Below are 17,453 nucleotides of genomic sequence, written 5' to 3'. Positions count from 1 at the left end.
ATACGCTCTCGCTATCATTTATTCAGATACCATCGTAGCAAAGAGCTGGGAGAAGAGGTAGTCAGTAAAGCAACATGAATCCCGCTAAAAATGAATTGTCTGAAGAGTCTGCACAATTAGATTGGAATGCTTTATTTCCTCTCTGTGCTGTCCAGTTGGATGTGCTTCTGTGAGGAAAGTCCAGATCAGTTATGTAGTAAATAAATTTAAAACACCACTACATTTTTCTTGCACGTAGGAGTATGTAGGAGTATTTCATGACCGTATAATTTAAAAATATCCAGCTTTGTCTATGTGAAATTTAAGAAGTCAGTCCTATCAAAGAAGAAAGAAAACGCTCCCAAGGGCTTTTCTGGGAGGCTGCTGCACACGCGCCCGGTTCCTTGTGTGTGTTTACACTTTGCCTTGTCCCTCCTTGTCTCAGACAACCAATGAGAGCTTAACACATAGATTGTGACATGGATGCCGGGGTCTGAATTTGGTCTGTTTGGCCGGCGCAGTCCTACGAAACCTTGAACCAATATTTATAAATATTTCACGTAAAAATATTTCACTTAAAGACTCAAAATTCTGAATTTCTTCAGAAAATTTACAGGAATGGTAACAAATGGCTGGCATGGGTAGATCCTGCCCTTTGTAAGTGAGGGAAAATTCCTCTAATTTCTGCAGTCACCATTACTATTTCTAAGATTTTTTTTTTTTAATATGCAGTTCAGGACATTTCTTTTCGTTATTTGCGTGGCCCCTGATACTCTCTTGAAATTGCAAACCTTGGCTTAAAGCGTGTGGAGAAAACAAGGGCTCATGGATCTACTGGTACTATTGGTTTTTATTTCAGGTTTTCATTCCTGTTTCTTAGAAGTATTCCCTAGCTAGGTATGCAGCATTTTATTTCATGTGTTTTCTCTTAGTGTTGTCTAATTGACTCAGTTTCTCTTTCTGAGGCATGCCCGCTCGAACTTTATCATACCTTGCAGAGATAGGGTTTGGAATTCAGAGTATCTCAGGACATGGCTGGTGTCTAGTTAGGTTGTAATTCTATACTTAACAAATGCAACATTCAAAAATAAGAAAAAAAGGTACGGTTTTGCCAATGAGAAAAAGCAGTCTGAGAGGAGAATTTATTGTTTTATGAATCCAAGGAAAAATGGAATCTTCTCAGTGTCATGGGAGCCCCTCGCCCTCCTCTCCCCCCCGCACCTCCCAGCTTGTGATGCTGCCAGTTCGTGCGATTTCAGAGGGAGGGCAGCAATGGGCTGAGCTCAGATCAGCTGTGCGCGTCCCACACTGACCGCAGCCAGAGTGTGACGTCTTGTGTAAATACGTCGATTCCTTCTAGAGTCACGTAGAAGGCAGAGAGCTGTGTAACCAAGGGAAGGGAAGCCTGTTAGGCAAGAAATACCCCAGAGGTACGTGACAGCAACCAGAGTGGTAACGTATTTCCTAACTGAACACGTCAGTGGTTAACCATTGTGAACATTCGAAGTTAGATGTGTACTAGAACCTAGTTCTCCTGCTTTAGTGTAACTTAAGCTTCCCATAGGTCTTTCACTTGTAAAATGGGAAGAGAGTACCTTATTTCATGGAATTTCCAGTCAGTGACATGATGAATTAAAATATTTAGTATGTTAGTACCCAGTAGATGTCAGTTCCTTTTCTGCTTTGTCAGAAAAATTAGTAGTTTATAAGATTCTGAAATTTTGAAATGTTGGCATCTGTAAGGGGCCTTTAGGATTATATTTTTTCCCTGACTGTTTTTTTTTTTTCTCCCAAATAATTTGAATAAATGAGAGGCTTCGGAATTAAAGGAGATTCCTCGAAGACCTAGTACATGTTTGTGACAAATGAGAATTAGAACTCGAGCTTTCTGACGCTCAGCCCACTAGCCCACATTATTTATTCAACTGAATTTTGACGATTGCTTACGATGGGCCAGGTGCTATCCTGGCAGAAAGGGACAGGGGCTGTGGAAAACGTATCAGGAAGGTGCCTAGGGAACATGGTAGTTTAAGCAGCGCAGTTCCAGATAGGGTGGTCAGTGCAGGCCTCACTGGGAAGGTGACTGGGAAGGTGGCCTTTGAGCAGAGGTTTAAAGGACCTGAAGGAGTGAATACACCTGCGTATATCTGGGGACTGGGTATCCCCGTCTGAAGTAACAGCAGGGTGAATGCTGTCAGTCAGGAGGGTGTCAAGCATTGTGTAGAAACAGCCGGGGTGCCAGTATGGCCGTAGCGAAGGGGGTGGTGGGGGAGGCCACAGAAGACAAAGAGAGACTTATACATGGATGTATGCTGTCTAACGTTCTGTGTCCTTTCCGAATGAAATAGACTATTGGGGAGATTTTATTTGAGGAGTGATATAATCTGAAATATATTAAAAAAACAAAAAACAAAAAACAAGTCTGGCGACTCTGTTAAGAATAGATTACAAGACAAAAGGGATGGAAATAAGGAGCCTGGTCAGGAGAGCAGATGGGGTGGAGCAGGTGTTTACAGTAGAGGTGGAGAGGTGGAACATAATGGTCTTATTCTCAATATATTTCGAAACTAGAACCAACAGGATTTCCTGATAATTGGGATGCAGGGTGTTAAATACACAGGTAGGTAGACAGATGTCTCACATACTATGCCAAAGTTTTTTTCCTTTTGCAATTAGTGGATAGACTGTGGAAAGAGAATGTCGGCAGGGAAATCGGGGGGTCGTGCCCTGGAGCTGCTGGGTTGGAGATGCCCATGTTCCAGGTGCACGTGCCTGGGTGTGTCAAGGAAGCAGTTGCATGAAGAGGCCTGGGACTTGGGGTCTCAGCTGGGGACTTAACCTTAGGAGTTACCTGCAAATAACTGGTATTTAAACTCATGAGACAGTAAGATCACAGAAAAAACTTGAGCGTAGACAATGAAGAGGACAGGAGACATCCCTGGGATATGCCGACATTAAGAGGTAAGGAAAAGAGGAGAAACTAGGAAAGAAAATGAGAGAATGTTAGGCATAAAATAAGAGTATGGGGTTCTGAAATCCAGGTAAAGAGGCTGTGTCCAGGAGGAGGAAGGAATAATGATTCTGCTGAATACTAGTGACCAGTCAAGTAATGGGGAAATAGAAACTGATCACTGAATGTAGCTACATCTGGGCCACGACTCACCTTGAAAGGAATTCTGCTGATGGAGTGGTGGGGGCAAACGCTTGATGGAGCGGGCTTACAGGAAAGGAATTGGAAGGGATCAGTGCAGAAAACTTAGTGGAGTTTTGCTGCCTAAGGGAGTAAAGCAATATGGCAGTAGAGGAACATGTTTGTAAACTGAAAGCAGCTTAGTAGAGAGGAAATGATGGAGAAGAGATGGAAATCTTTGGAGCCTTGACCTTTGGTGGGCGAGAAGGGATGGATCTGCTCATGGAGGGATTGTCGTCGGATGTTCCGAGTAGTGTGAATACTCGATCTCCATACCTAGGTTGAGTAAGTGCCTGTTGAGTGGTATGAGTCAATGAAAATTCTTTGATTGCCTCCATTTATTTTCAGTGAAAGAGAAAGTAAGATTGTCAGCCAAGGGTGAGGATAAGAATTCACCCTTAAGGAGAGCAAGAAAGAATGGATGGGTCAGGAATGTTTGTGGTTATGGATTTAAAATAACAGTTGTTTTGTCCAGCCATGTTTAGTGCATGGGATAGGTTCCAGAGGACGTGGAAGTTCAGAGTGACTTAGGGTACACTAAGAAAGGAGTATGTTAATTTCCTGTGGCTGCTGTGACAAATCACGAGACTGGGAGGCTTAAAACAACATAAACCTATTTTCTCATAGTCCTGGAGGTCAGAAGCCTGAAATCGAGATGTCAGCAGAGCTGAACTCTCCCCAGGGTGCCAGGGGAGAATGAGTTCTTTGCCTCTTCCAGCTTCTTGTTGCTGTAGGCGTTTCTTGACTGGTGGTCACATCACTGTCCTCTCTGCCCCCGTGGTCAGGTTCCTTCCTCCTCTCCTCTCTGGCTCGCTGTCACGTCATTCAAATCGCTGACTCTGTCATCACATCACCTTCCCTGTGTGTCTTGTGTGTGTCCTTTCTGAGGACGCTCGTTGGACTTAGGGTCCACCTGCATAACCCAGGACGATCTCCTTATCTCAGGATCTTTAATATCATTACATCTGCAGAGAACCGCCCCCCCTCCCCCTTTTTTCTGAACGAGATAACATCCACAGGTTCTTGGAATTAGCATTTTGGGGGGCTTCATCCAGCCACTGTGAAGTTGCTGGATGAAGTTGCATGCGGTCGGTACCATGGCTGTGTACTTCAAACCATGCGAAGAGGAAGAAGACGACTTCAGGGAGAATGACTCATGTGATACAGATATCGGGATCAAAGGATTGGAGTGTAGGCGAGGTTGAGGGATTGTTGGAATCATAGTGCTAGAAAATATTGATATGAAATGATTGACGTGTTAGAGTGACACATATCAAATTAAGATACATGTTCATTAAAGAAAGAGGAATAAGAAAATAACGATATAGACTAAATTAAAAAGAAAACTCCCTAATATCAATTGTAATTTCTCTTCCTATACTGTTTCATTCCAGCTTTCACCAAAGCTCCGTTCTCCCCGATGGCTGCTACAGCTGCACGCCGTAGCAAGTGAGCCATGCAGGGGACCGAGCGCGTCAGCCTCCAGGAGCGTGGAGACATCACTTAGACTGGCTCTGTGTTTGAAACCAAAGCCTGTTCTCTCAGTACTTTCTTTCGGTGAGCCTGTCTTTGGGCAAGTCCTGGTTATTGTCCAGGTGATGCTTTAGTTGGGTGTGTTTTCCCAGATCTTGACGTTTTCTGTTCCACAGTCTCAACAGAAAGGCCTCCTGCATTCTCTGTGTGGTCTCAAAAACTGCATGAAGAATTATTCTTTAACATCACGACTCTGTTCTTTCTCCCTCCCTCCACACCCCTTCTCCCCCAGCTCTGTCTTCCCCAAGAGGCTGAGGTCAGATAACCTTTATCAGGTTTCTGAGAACGAGCTTCCATCTCTGGTGATTCTCATGCTATATGTGAAATTAGTTTCGAATTCATGTTCTCATTCCAGTTCTGCATTTATTCAGCAAACAAACATTTACTGAGCACTCCCTATGCACTAGCTCTGGGAATATTAATACCAAAAAGATATGACTTCTGCCCTCAGCACGTTCACTGTCTAGTGCAGGAAATGGCAAAGTAGGATCCATAAGTCAAACGCAGACCATAGCCCTCAAGCTAAGAAAGTTTTTCACATTTTTGAGTGTTTTTTGTTTTTTGTTTTTAACATATGGCAGAGACCATGTATGACTTGCAAAACCATAAAACATCGGCACTCTGGCCTTTTACGGGAAACGTTTGCTGACCCCTGTCTAGTGGGAAAATGTGTGGGGATGATGACATCGACCGCGTGAAGTGTTGGGGTTTGTGGGGGCTCTGTGCTGCCTTTGCCTGGCCAGCGTCAATCTCTCTTCTTCCAGTAAGAGACTGTCCTTAGCAACAAACCTGATTCTCATCTGCGGTGGTGCAATTGGCGGGTCTGATGCCATTACTCTTAGCTTAAGGGTGGGTGCTCAGGCCTGGTTATTTCTGCTTTTCAATATCTCTGGTTACAGAAAATTACTCATATGGCCCAAGGAGGTCCAGTAAGAGCCAGTTATGGGATGTTTGCTATAATTACTGGGAAAGAAAAACTCTTTCTCCTGGAACAATAAAACCTTTAGTTGTCCAGGGTCACAGTTTCTAAGGAAGCCAGTATGAAAGATCGACTAACTGTGAGGAACACAGAGACAAAAACTGAAGAAATCAAGCACTGGAGATCCTGTCTGAGCCCCGGACTCAGTTGTACCGAGAGCAAATTCTTGTTTCTGGCTTTGTTTTGAAAGTATTATTTTTTAACTTAAACTGGTTTAAACTAAGTTTCTGTTACTGTAATATTAGGTATTCTCACTAATATACAATTAAATGATATAATGAAAGCTGAATAATTTATATATAATTACCACTTAAGAAATCTTCTTCCTTATAATCAGTACTTAGTATGCTATAAAAAAATAGAAGATATTTACATTTAGAGGATGCGTTGAAGATCATCTAATCCAAATTCCTTCTTTTGCCAAATGAGAGACTGTAGAGCCCCAGCAGAATTAAATGGGAAAACTTCCTTCAGAATGGAAGGTCACAATGCTGTGTGCTAATTACTAATTGTGATGTAATTTGATGTGATATGGTTATGAGCAGCATCTAATACGTCTGTGGCAGTCAAAGGAGGTTTCCCGGAAATGTAATGGCTTAGCTGGGTTTAAGGAAGACTGTCTTCGCCTAGTTGAAAGGGATGAGGTCGGCCGGGGAGTCCTCGAGAGAGGAGAGATACTCCCCCAGAGGGAATGTGCTCCGTAAAGGTCGGAACATGAAAGAGAACACACAACTTTCTGACGCTTGCAAAGAGTTAAATGCAGGGGACAATTTAGTAGTGAAGCATGAGCAAGAAGAGTGAGGTCGTGGAGGTGATGCAGGGTCAGATCACGACAGCCCTTGTGCGCCACGGTAAAGAACGTGGACCATGAGAAGAAACACAGATTTTAAATATATGTTTCAGAAAGACAGCTCTGTAGCAGCTCGGCTGCTGTCCGCTTGTTCATCTGGAGAACAATGTGAGGGTCTCAGGCAAGGCTGATGTGGGGATAAGAGGAGGGAGAAAGGGAGGGAGTCCAGGAGTGGGCAGGTATTTAGGGGGTCCACAGACAGGCTTTTGTGACTAGTTCCACGTGGGAAGTGAGAGAGGTTGGGAAGTCGCTGAGCGGGCCTAGGCCTTGGGCTGCTCGGTGGGTGGACGCTGGTTCTGTCCTCTTATGATAGAGAATATGGCAGAGAGAGAAGACTGACTTGAGGCATGGCCGTGGGAGAGACACGATGAGTTCTACTTCTGACATTTTGAGTTCGAGGTGCTCTTGGTCATCAAGTAGCACTGACTGTTACATTGTGGGGTCTGGATGCACAAGAGAGATTTCAGTTGGAGATACAGGGTTCTCAGTCATGTGGACGGGAGCTGAAAACAAGGGATGGAATGAGATTTTGTGAGGTGAGTTGCTTCTGTTGATTTATTCCAGGTATTTCTCTTTATAAAATTGAGTATAATGAACAAAATATTTATTTTAAATATAGAATATAGCAATGAATTTTGAACAAGTCATCAATGTGGTTTATCCTTACACATCTCAGTACTCCTGAGAATTCTAAAATGTCTTTAAAGAACTCTAGACATTATACAATTTTTCACAGAGATTTCAAATCCTATAAATCTCATAACATTATCCTCCTCTTCTCGAAGTACAAGGAAATACTGTGGTATTATGGTTGGAGTCCCTAGTTGGAAATCCCTGGACATCGTGTTCTAGTCCTGCTTGTAACTAGTTGTGTTACTCTGAGAAAGTCACCTACCATCGGTGGAACCCGTCATCCTACCTACAAAATGAGGAGGTTAAAGCGGATGTTTTGTAAATATCCTCTCTGCTCAAACATTCTAAAAGTCAAAGTATTTATGGATCTACGAGTAATTTGTCTTTCTGTAATTTCATGCTAGTGACACTCTTGACATTAAGTGATGTGCTAAGCAGGTCTGATGAGCTCAGAGTTTGTACTTTAAAAGCAAACTAGAAATATGTAAAAATTACCAACGATTTTAGATTAAAAAATAAATAAATAAATAAATAAAAACCCCACAAAGTCAAGCTGCAATTTATGGTTGTTTATCATTTTAAGATCTGGTGAATTACTCTTGGTGATCGGCTCAGCTAGGGGGTCAGGGTTGGCCTGGCGGGAATAATCAGAGCCCCGTTTGCTTCATGCTCCCCTGTTGCGAAAGGTATAGCACACAGTGTTTGGTTTTAGGGCTCTCTGTTCAGTGAGCCTGTCTTGCCACTTGGTGTTATGTAAGTCCATTGATGCCATCATTTATGAATTATTCAGAATATTGAAAGCAGCATTTATTTGTGTCTTTTGCAGGCAGATTTTTCAATTTAGCACGAACATTTAACATTCAATTATAAAAAAATTCCAATAACTAGATAATTGGGTGTACAGAGCATATTAATTTATACCAAAGTAATTCAATTATAAAATGTATTTTAATCGTGAAAACCTGACAACATAATGGATAGACATTGTTTAAGAGAACGAACACATTATCAAATAAAGAATGACTGACTTTTCAGAAGTCACAGGACCTGCAAAATATAAAACATTATAGATAAAATGCGTCATTCGTTTTTGAAAGTAGGCAAGTAGATTCTGCTTGAGTATTTTACTCAAATATGTTTACTCCTCTCCTTAGTAAAACAAAATAACACATTCTAAGGAAAAACATATAAAAACTCTCAAAAGACAGCTGGGCCTGACATATAGGTATCCTGCATAAATTATAGAGCGCCTATATCGTCTAAGTCTTGGCAGAACTTCAGCATTCGTGAATAAAGGACATAATAGTAGATGACACAGGTATCGATTTTAGTGAGGCATTTCATGCAGTGTCTAATGAAATCTTATTTCCAAAATAATTCAGATCGGTTTGGTTGGGAGAGCAATCCCATGTGTTGAAAACTGGCTGAAGGCACGTGAGCAGAAGGTGGTGTGAAACCCCTACCTAGGCGAGAGAGCAGCACACACAGCTTCAGGGGCACCGATAGGCCTTGGAAAGAAACAAAAGGGACGAGGAACAAGTTTTGGAAAGTCTTCCAAGAATGTTTGGTTCACGAGTGTATTTTTTGGTTGAATTAGAATGAACTGAAGGTAATATATTGCTGATTTGATCTTTGATCTTTTTTTTTTCTATGAACAGTTTTAATAGTTTTTTGCTTGTGTTATAATTCCGATGAGAATGGGGGCTAGCTAAAGAAAAGTTTTTTTCTTTTAATTTTTAATTCCTTTTTTTGAGGTGTTTAGGACATTGTGTCTACTTTTAGCATTTCTTATAATTTGGCTTGTATTATCATTGTCATAGCTCTCTATATTTTTTTTATTCATAGCAGGCACTGATTAATTATTCCTTAAATTTATCACAACTGTGTTCTTCTCTCATTTGTAGCTTTTCTTGGCTTGAACTTACAAGTAACCTCAAAAAAAAAAACTTATTGAATTGTCATATAATCTGAAGCATGTTTTTAAGTGGAAAAAATGGTGAGGGAAGAATAAAGAATCTGTTTAAATTTATTACATGAACATGCTGAGTCAAACTTAATTTTAAAATATGCAAAGGTAATTAGTTCATTAAAAAAAATCTTCAACCCAAATACGTATTACTAATACCTTCTCCTTTTTTCTTTTTTTGATGTCATGTAAGAAAAAAAGTTTTTGAAATAATTTTCAGCAACACATGTTCTCGTAATAACATTCAGAAGACTGAATGAAATATAATTGTTAATAGAATAAAGGTCATAACATTTATATAGAATAAGAACTCACTCTTTAAAGTCTACATGGAACATTTTTGGAATCAGTGCTGAATTATTCATAGTGTTAATTCGTTCTATGTTTTCTTGAAATAATTTTTACACAGAAGAGTCATAGCACTTTTCAACCTATAAATTTTATTTCATTCAAACATATAGAAATTATTCTCTCCATTTAAAAAGAAAATTTGGGCATGATCAGCATGAGTCAGCTTATGAGGTATTGAGAAGGATGGTAAAATAAAGTCTGAAATTAACACGATAGTCTGTTATTTTCTGATACTGTCAGGGAATTAATCTTTCAAAATTAGTAGGTGTGTCCCATCAATAGCCACTCCTTTAATTAAAATGTAGTTTATTTTTAATTTTTTGAATTCTGCCTCTGTGTCATGGTAGCTCAATATAAATTGCTATTAAGTTTTTATAATACTTGCTTTTAATTAATAAAATAAAATTATTTCTATTTGTTTATTTTGGTCCTTTGGTTACTTTACATTGTTTTATTCCTGGCAAAATTCCAGGTGATCCTCAAAGTAATAGGAACAATTAATACAGCACAAGACAGAAAAGAAAATGCTGTTGTCTTAGAAACAGACTTTCTCTGTTATCTTCCTGTAGTGGCACACAGGCTGCCAGTAACATAGACCGTTGGCATGGGGTTGGGAGAGCACTTTGTAAGCCACAAGAATATTCTGTTCTTTTAATTTACATCATCATGTTTTGTATCTCAGAGGAAAAAACACATTTTATTAAAAAACCAGTGAGATAAATGTGGGACCATTAATTTTCTTTAGCCTTTTATCAGCTGTGTATCCCCATGCATGAGACGCTGCACCAGAGCCTGCAGGTTCCAGAGAATACACTGGAGAAGATTTCTGAATAATGCAGCGATATTAGGATATCATTATAGAAATGCTTATCACCTAGCGAAGCTGTTGCAGCGTTTAATGAAAATTACTGAGGGTGCTAGAAACATTTAGGGAATAACCATGACCGTTGAAGGCACTAAACATATTTCGACTGTGATAAGTTAAAAAAAACAGGCGTCAAGAAAACAAAGTAGATCAGAGGGCACAGGATAAAAGCCCTTTTTTTGAGATTCTAGGAAATTAAAATGATCTTTGCAGCATAAGATAGTGATGGCTTCGGTACATACGTTTTGAGCGCCTCCCACTTGCTAGATGCTGTTCTAAGCACTGAGGATGTGGCATGAAGAACAAAGTCCTTGTCCTCATGAGACTTACACTGCAGGCAGGAGAGACAGGCACTAAATCGATAAACAAGTAAATGAAATGATGTCTTCTAGTGTTGTGATACAGGGATGGTGCGTGCATGGGTGCGTGCGTGCGTGGGTGCGCGCGCCTACGGATGTGTGTAGGCGGTAAGGGGGCTGCCATTTTAAATTGAATGGTTGAGAAAGACCTCCCTAATAAAATAGCATTTGAAGAGAGAAATGAGGAAAATGAAAAGTGAGTCTGTTTAGAGGATACTGTCTTTTTTTTTCGATGTAGCAACATAGCTCTGATTATTCTTAAAAGATTCAGAATTGAATGACAACTCAGAAATCACTTCATTCCAACTATTATGAATTTTTCCCCATGAAATCATTGTATTTATAATTCCATATACTGCATAGAATGAAAATGTAGAACATTTCAGGGTATAAACAAAGAATTGATTAAATGCATTGAAATATAATATATTACAAGGTCAAGGGCTTATTGCCTGATACATAAACACGTAGTGACATATAAAGATGTTGAACTTCATTTTGTAACACAGAAATGTATGTAGAGATGATGCTTTGTGGTTCTTTTGTTTGTTTCATATTACTTTCTCAGATACAACAGGGAAATATACTCTGAGTTGTGCCGTTGTTGAATTTCTTGTATTCAGTAAATACACAGAAGGACATTAGCAAACCAAAAGAGAGCATGAGGATATTCTTTTTGAGTCCTCGTCTTGCCTTTAATAATTTCCATGGATATTGGTTTCACTGGCCCCTACATTAATCATTCCTTAGCAAAAAGAGATGAGCAATACTATTGCCCCTGTTTTGTAAATAAGAAAGAGGATCAGAGGAAGGTTAAAAGAGCTGCCTCAGGCAATTCTAGCTATGAGGCTCTGGTAAAGCCCTCAGAAGAAGGTATTTGTCTTAAATGACGGTTCTGAGTTTTAACCACTAGGGTTCAGAGTAAACTAAATCTGAAACAATATATTCTAATAGAAAGATAAAAGGATTGGGAATCAGGAGCTCTCAATTCTACTTGCATTTGTATCACTAACTAACTTTTTGTATCACTAACTTTTAAAATCATGATTTTTTAAGTTGGAAGGAGATTAGATATTGTCATTTATCAAAAATTGTTTATCGAGTGCCTTTTCTGTACCATGCAGTGTTGGTAAAGTCATGCTCCATAGTCTGAAGGAGCTCAAGTCCTAGGGGAGCAAATTCACAAACAAAAAAAAAACAGCAGGGTAGTGAACTCAGAGCTGTATAGGAGCAAGATCAGTGTGATACGGGAAGCGGAAGAAGGACCCCCAACCGAAACAGAAGTTAGACCAGGAAAGGTGGCTTCTCAGACACGTGACTACAAGGTAATCAGCTGAAGTAAACTGGCGTTGGGGTTGGCTGATGTAGGTAGGTATCACAGACAGAGGGAACCAAACCCACGTGCAAAGGCACAGAAGCAAGAAATAGCAATTTTAGCTGTATAATGATTTCAGTGTGGCTGGACGATAGACAATAAAGCTCAGTTTTCAAGGATGGGTCAAGATGAAGTGCCTGTTGACACCAAAGGGTTTTGCTCTGAACCTGAACGCAGGGGGACATTTTGCAGTGCAGTTAAGCATGGAAAGGGACCTATTGTATTTGAAATTTACAAGGTCATAGTAGAGGCAGAGCGAGGATTTATTTGAAATAGAGGAGTTATAAGGCTAACTCGAAGAGAGAAATTGAGAAGATGAACTAAAATATGATTGTAGAATAGATAATGTTCATACAAGGCATATTTGGAAAGTAAAATCTACAGAATTGATAGATAACTGTCTGTGAAGGAGGAAAGAATGGGTAATTATGATAGCATGATTTTGAGCAGTAGCATACAAAATGTAAAGGTTTTTAGAATTAGCCAGTGTTGGAAGAGAAGACATCTGTTGTCTTTTTAGCTTCATGGCATTGGGCAAAGGCATAGGTTAAGACCCATTCAGCCTAAGAGTGCTAATTCTTATTTAAAGATCATAGGCTCTGAGCTTAGTGGTCCAGTCATCACAGATGCAAATCCCATTCATCCTCTATGATCACCCTAAAGGCTGCTTTCCTTCAGAGTTATAAGATGGGTGTGACACTTGCAAGAGGTACATTTAAAAGAGTCATGACCAGAGGGACAAAGGAAGTCCTGGCCCCTTGCCATCTTAGGAATTCAGTCATCCTCCTTTCCTTCCTGAGCATACCTCCCGTGATATCGGGAAGTCTTGAGTCGCCTGTCCACCCTCAACTAATATAATGAGAGGATGATCAGTTTCAGCCAATTGGGATTTAGTGCTGGACAGAGGCTCGCTGTCTCTCTCGGGTCAAGTGTGAGCAGATGAGAGAAAAAAAAAGAAAAAAAATCAGGCCTCTGCCCTACAAAGAGGGGGAGAATAACATAACGACACAGCCCCTGCCTCATGTGGCTTAGGAACACCTGCCTTAAATGCGTATGAAACAGGCTAAACGAACATAATGTGACAAAATAAAGAGATGGGGCAAGATTGTATGTGGGTGCAGTGGGGGACTGCAGGGCTGCAGAGAGGAGATGAGCATATAAGAGGAAAACGAAACAGAATTTTTGGAGATTGATGTAATTCAAATAGACCTGTGATTCATTCATCTTCATCCCCCGCCGAACGTTCATTCTAAAGTATTTATTTGCATCATTACTATTTTCTAAGATTATTGCTTTAAAATCTTTGATTTAGCTCCTTTGTCATTTTCTTCATTATTTCCCTGAAACAGAAGGAAAGCAGTGTTTCTGGTTTTTATTCTAAACAACATGAAGAGATCTCTAAGTGTGAAGCAGATCCAAGGGAAAAATAACCCTCTTAGATATAGATGTTATTGCCATTAAATTACTACCTTAAGTAGATGTACACATAGGAGATACAGTTAATTTCACATGAAGATAGGAAGTATGACTAAGGTAATGAACTTTATTGAGAGTGCTTTTAATCCCATTATGCACGTTTGAGAAGCTTTCTAAGTAGGGAAGACCACTGAATTGATAAAAGAAGCATTTAGTTAGAAAATGCCTTTGTGCTTCCTTGCTCACTGGAATATTTGCTTTAGAAATGAATGTTTCTCCTGTGGTAGATACAGATATGCTTCTCTAACTGATCTCTGAAATAAAGTGTGTGCGCGTGTGTGTGTTTGGGGCGGTGATCGGTGTCATGAAGTAACTAAGGAATACAGTAAGCAACTTTTTTCATGGATTTATGGACTGTATAATTTAAAATTATCCTGGGGCATCCATAAATTATGCATGGGGTTTTCTTACTTTACGTTTTAGAGGGGAGAAGGATACTTGATTCTTCTGAAGAGGAATCAACTCTCCATTATGTATAGAATAGTTCCATTAGACATCACATTTACTTGTGTAGAAACAATGGCAGAGACCCGCTCAGCAGTGATTTGGAAAATGTTTTAATAGTTGGTTTCTTTACAGTATTTACGTATTGTGTTGTTTAAAACCATAAGAAGATAGAATTAAGTAATTACAGTGTTATGGTGTGTGAGGTTTATAGATCTTGAATTTTCCCTCTTCGCCAGTGTTTTAGGATGATTGGCACCTTCTGTGGCTGTCCACAGTCTGTGCCAGGACACGAGCTGTATGTTTTTCAGAGCTAATCTCCTTTCCATGTATAACCACCCTCCAAGACCTCCGTACATTTTAGATCAGTATATAGCTAAACAAGAGATGATTTAAAAAAAAAAAAATAACAGAACTGAGTCAAACCTGAGAATCTAGAGACGAAATTCAATATAATGATTTTATTTATTTTGTTTTATAAATCAATGATTGGGAACACTGTAATTAGTTATCAGCATAGGATGGTTTGTTTATAGTCACTTACTGTTTAAATATCTGGCATCATTTAAACATCATTAATTTTATGTCACTTTTAATTGCGACACTTGAGGACGTGGGGTATATGTCTTAATTGTCTGCTTTTAAACTGAAGCCAAAGTTTAACAAGTTGGTATTCCGGGCCCCATAGACGTGTTCATTTTCTGATGAGTGCTGCTTTCGCTGCACCGCTAGGTGGCAGAAGAGCTTTGCAGTTTCTGGCTCTGCATTAGAAGCCAGCAAGTACCCTCGTGGCTCATTCCCGCAGCAGCCGAGGCCGATGTAAACGTATAAACAAGCAGAAGCTATATGTGACACACACCACTATTATTAAAGCATAAAGCAAGCACTCCAAGCCAAGTTCTTGACTCCGATGGTCTGGTGAGGACAAGGCTTTGCCGATGGGCCGAAGTAGAGGAAGGAAAATGACAGCGGAGGTTAGGGTCCGTGTTTCTGTGCCATCTCTGAATGTGCACCGTAGTCTAGGGTGCGGGCATCAAAGGGGGCCAGTTGACAGCTCTCGTATCCACTGCTGCTGGAAGGGCTTGGCGCCAACGCCACCTGGCTCTGCCGTGTGCGGTGTCACTTGACCCCTGTTGGAGGAGGAGCAACCAGGCAACCTAACGAGGACGCGTAGTTAGACACGTCAAGGTGAAATCTGTCAGACTGAGAAGCACACAGCTTTGGAGGCTTCTTAACTGCAAGAGCCTGTAGAGTTGAATAGGAGTAGATCCGATAGTAAAACATTTTATTTACATATAAAAAGATTTGCCAAGTCGATAGGCTATCACCCAGGAAATACATGAATTCTTGTAACATATGGAATATTAACAGTACATTCGGAGAGATGTTTGGGTCACGTAAAAAAAGAGATACTTGCATTCATAGAATATATATTTATGGCTTTTGGAGAGGGGACTTTTAATGAGAATATCGTGAATAAAACTTTTCCACTTTGGAAAACACAAGAGGTGATAAAAAAAAAAAGTGTGTGTCGTTCCCAGACAGGTAGGGGAGAGGCATAGCAGCTGCTTTATTCTGGAAAGGCAATAATCTGTAGGTTGGATTCTAAGTTGATCCACCTACATCTGCCATCACAGCCGGCACCTGGTGCCGGGTGAATGACACACAGTGCTCCCCAAATGTCACCGTCCAGCGTGTCCACCAATTAAAACTAATAAACATTCCTCCCCATGCTGAAGATGTGCCGCCAGCCCAGCGAGCAGCAGGGCCGGCGATGGCAGAGCATAATGACAGCGGTAGCGGCAGCAGCAGCCAGAGCCCTGGGCAGCAGGTGCACTTGGCTGGGAGCAGGGAAGGGCACAGTGTGGGGCTGGCATCGCCTGCTCACTTATTATGCAGGCAGAGCTGAGTTGTTTACAAATTGATAGCAGAGGGGATTTGGTTGGAGACAGAGCTGAGCACATTGCGTTCAGTGCTCAGAGAAGCCCCAGCGGGCTTTCGTGCTGGTTGGTTGGGTGCCATTCACCGTAGGGAAAATAAAATACTCCTTCCAACACACACCTTTACCAGGTAGCGGAGGCCCAGTTCCACAGGCAGGCAGAAGACACCTGTGAGACCCCTACGGCTCTTCAGCATTGTGGGCCAGGAAGTCTCTTTCTCACTAAGTTTATCTCTTCTAGGTCGCGTGGATGTGGCAGAGCCCAGAGCACCTCCCAGCAGGTAAGCGACCTGCTGCAAGGCAGTGAGAGTTCGGGGCCGCGCACATCCCTCCATGCTGGCTGCTCTGGGAAGGAGCTGGAGAATCCTGTGGGGGTGGAGGGAGGAGAGAGGGAGCACGATATGGGGGCGCAGGGCTCAGGAGCGCCACACGTCCTGTCCACGCGCAGTCCACGGTGGACCGTCCTCACACTCAGCGTCGAGGCATCGATGGCGCGTTTTCCTCGGTTTCAGTGTTATTTCTCCCAAAGCAGGAAGGGCGAGTCCTCATTCCAGTTTGTCAGCCATGCAGCAACCTGTCCGTCTTTTATTTCACCTCTGCTGACTTCGACTCTGCTGTCTGGTGGTGTCAGTGCTGTCTGTTTAAAATCATGCTTCTCTCTGTGAGAGCTGTTAGGATACAGGGCACCTGAAGGTGTCATTTTCCTGTGGTTAATTGACCTTGAGACCAGAGCACACTGGCTCGCCCCTTAATTGCCTTTATGTGTAACCCTCCAAACACAGGGTGATGAGGAGCCACGCGTATAGCTGTCATCACACTGTCCCACCTGTCTGACCCATCATCTGGGGATTGTTCTACAATACTGATTTCTGTCCTTGACATGGATTATTGTGCATTCTGAGTTCAGATGGCAAAGCTTAGAGTGTCTGAGTGGAACCTTTTGACGGGTGTATGCAAAGACTTGCAGTGGAAAATATCCTTTACAATAGAAGAAGTCAAAGCAACTTCCTTTGCCTCTGCCCGCTGTGACTGCTTGAGCTAAAGCTGAGAGAATAGACATGATGATTGCGACTGTGATAGTGGAAGGCCATGGAGAGAGTGTTTCTGCCACCACCGCTCTCATAGTTTCTAAAATTGAGTCAGTTCCTTAACTGATACACTAGTCTCTCTCTTCTTTTACAATCTGGGTGAACTGAGCCAAAGCTTTTTTCACAGTGTTAGCTGCCAAAAACATTTGACTTTTTCATGCCGGGTCTTGGGCTATAGGGATGAAGTGGTTTGAGGCTGGGGTGGGTGGTATGGGGGATAAAGAGAGGAGAGTGGCAGATGGTGGTTTTATCAAATCTGTAAAAGTGGGAAAGAGGAGACAGGAAGCAGATGATGAAGACCAAGAAGTTCAAAACATAACCAGGGACGTGAGCCCAGCCTAGTAAACTGAAGAGTAAGATCCAAGCTAGCGCTGGGGTCGCAGGAAACCGGGAACGTGAGCCAGGAACACAGACGTTGTGGGTTTG

This window comes from Pteropus medius, unplaced genomic scaffold (assembly GCF_902729225.1).
Source record: "Pteropus medius unplaced genomic scaffold, Ma_sr-lr_union100, whole genome shotgun sequence".
NCBI lineage: Eukaryota > Metazoa > Chordata > Mammalia > Chiroptera > Pteropodidae > Pteropus > Pteropus medius.
The sequence above is the reverse complement of the archived record's forward strand: the minus strand, read 5'-3'. Positions refer to the sequence as shown.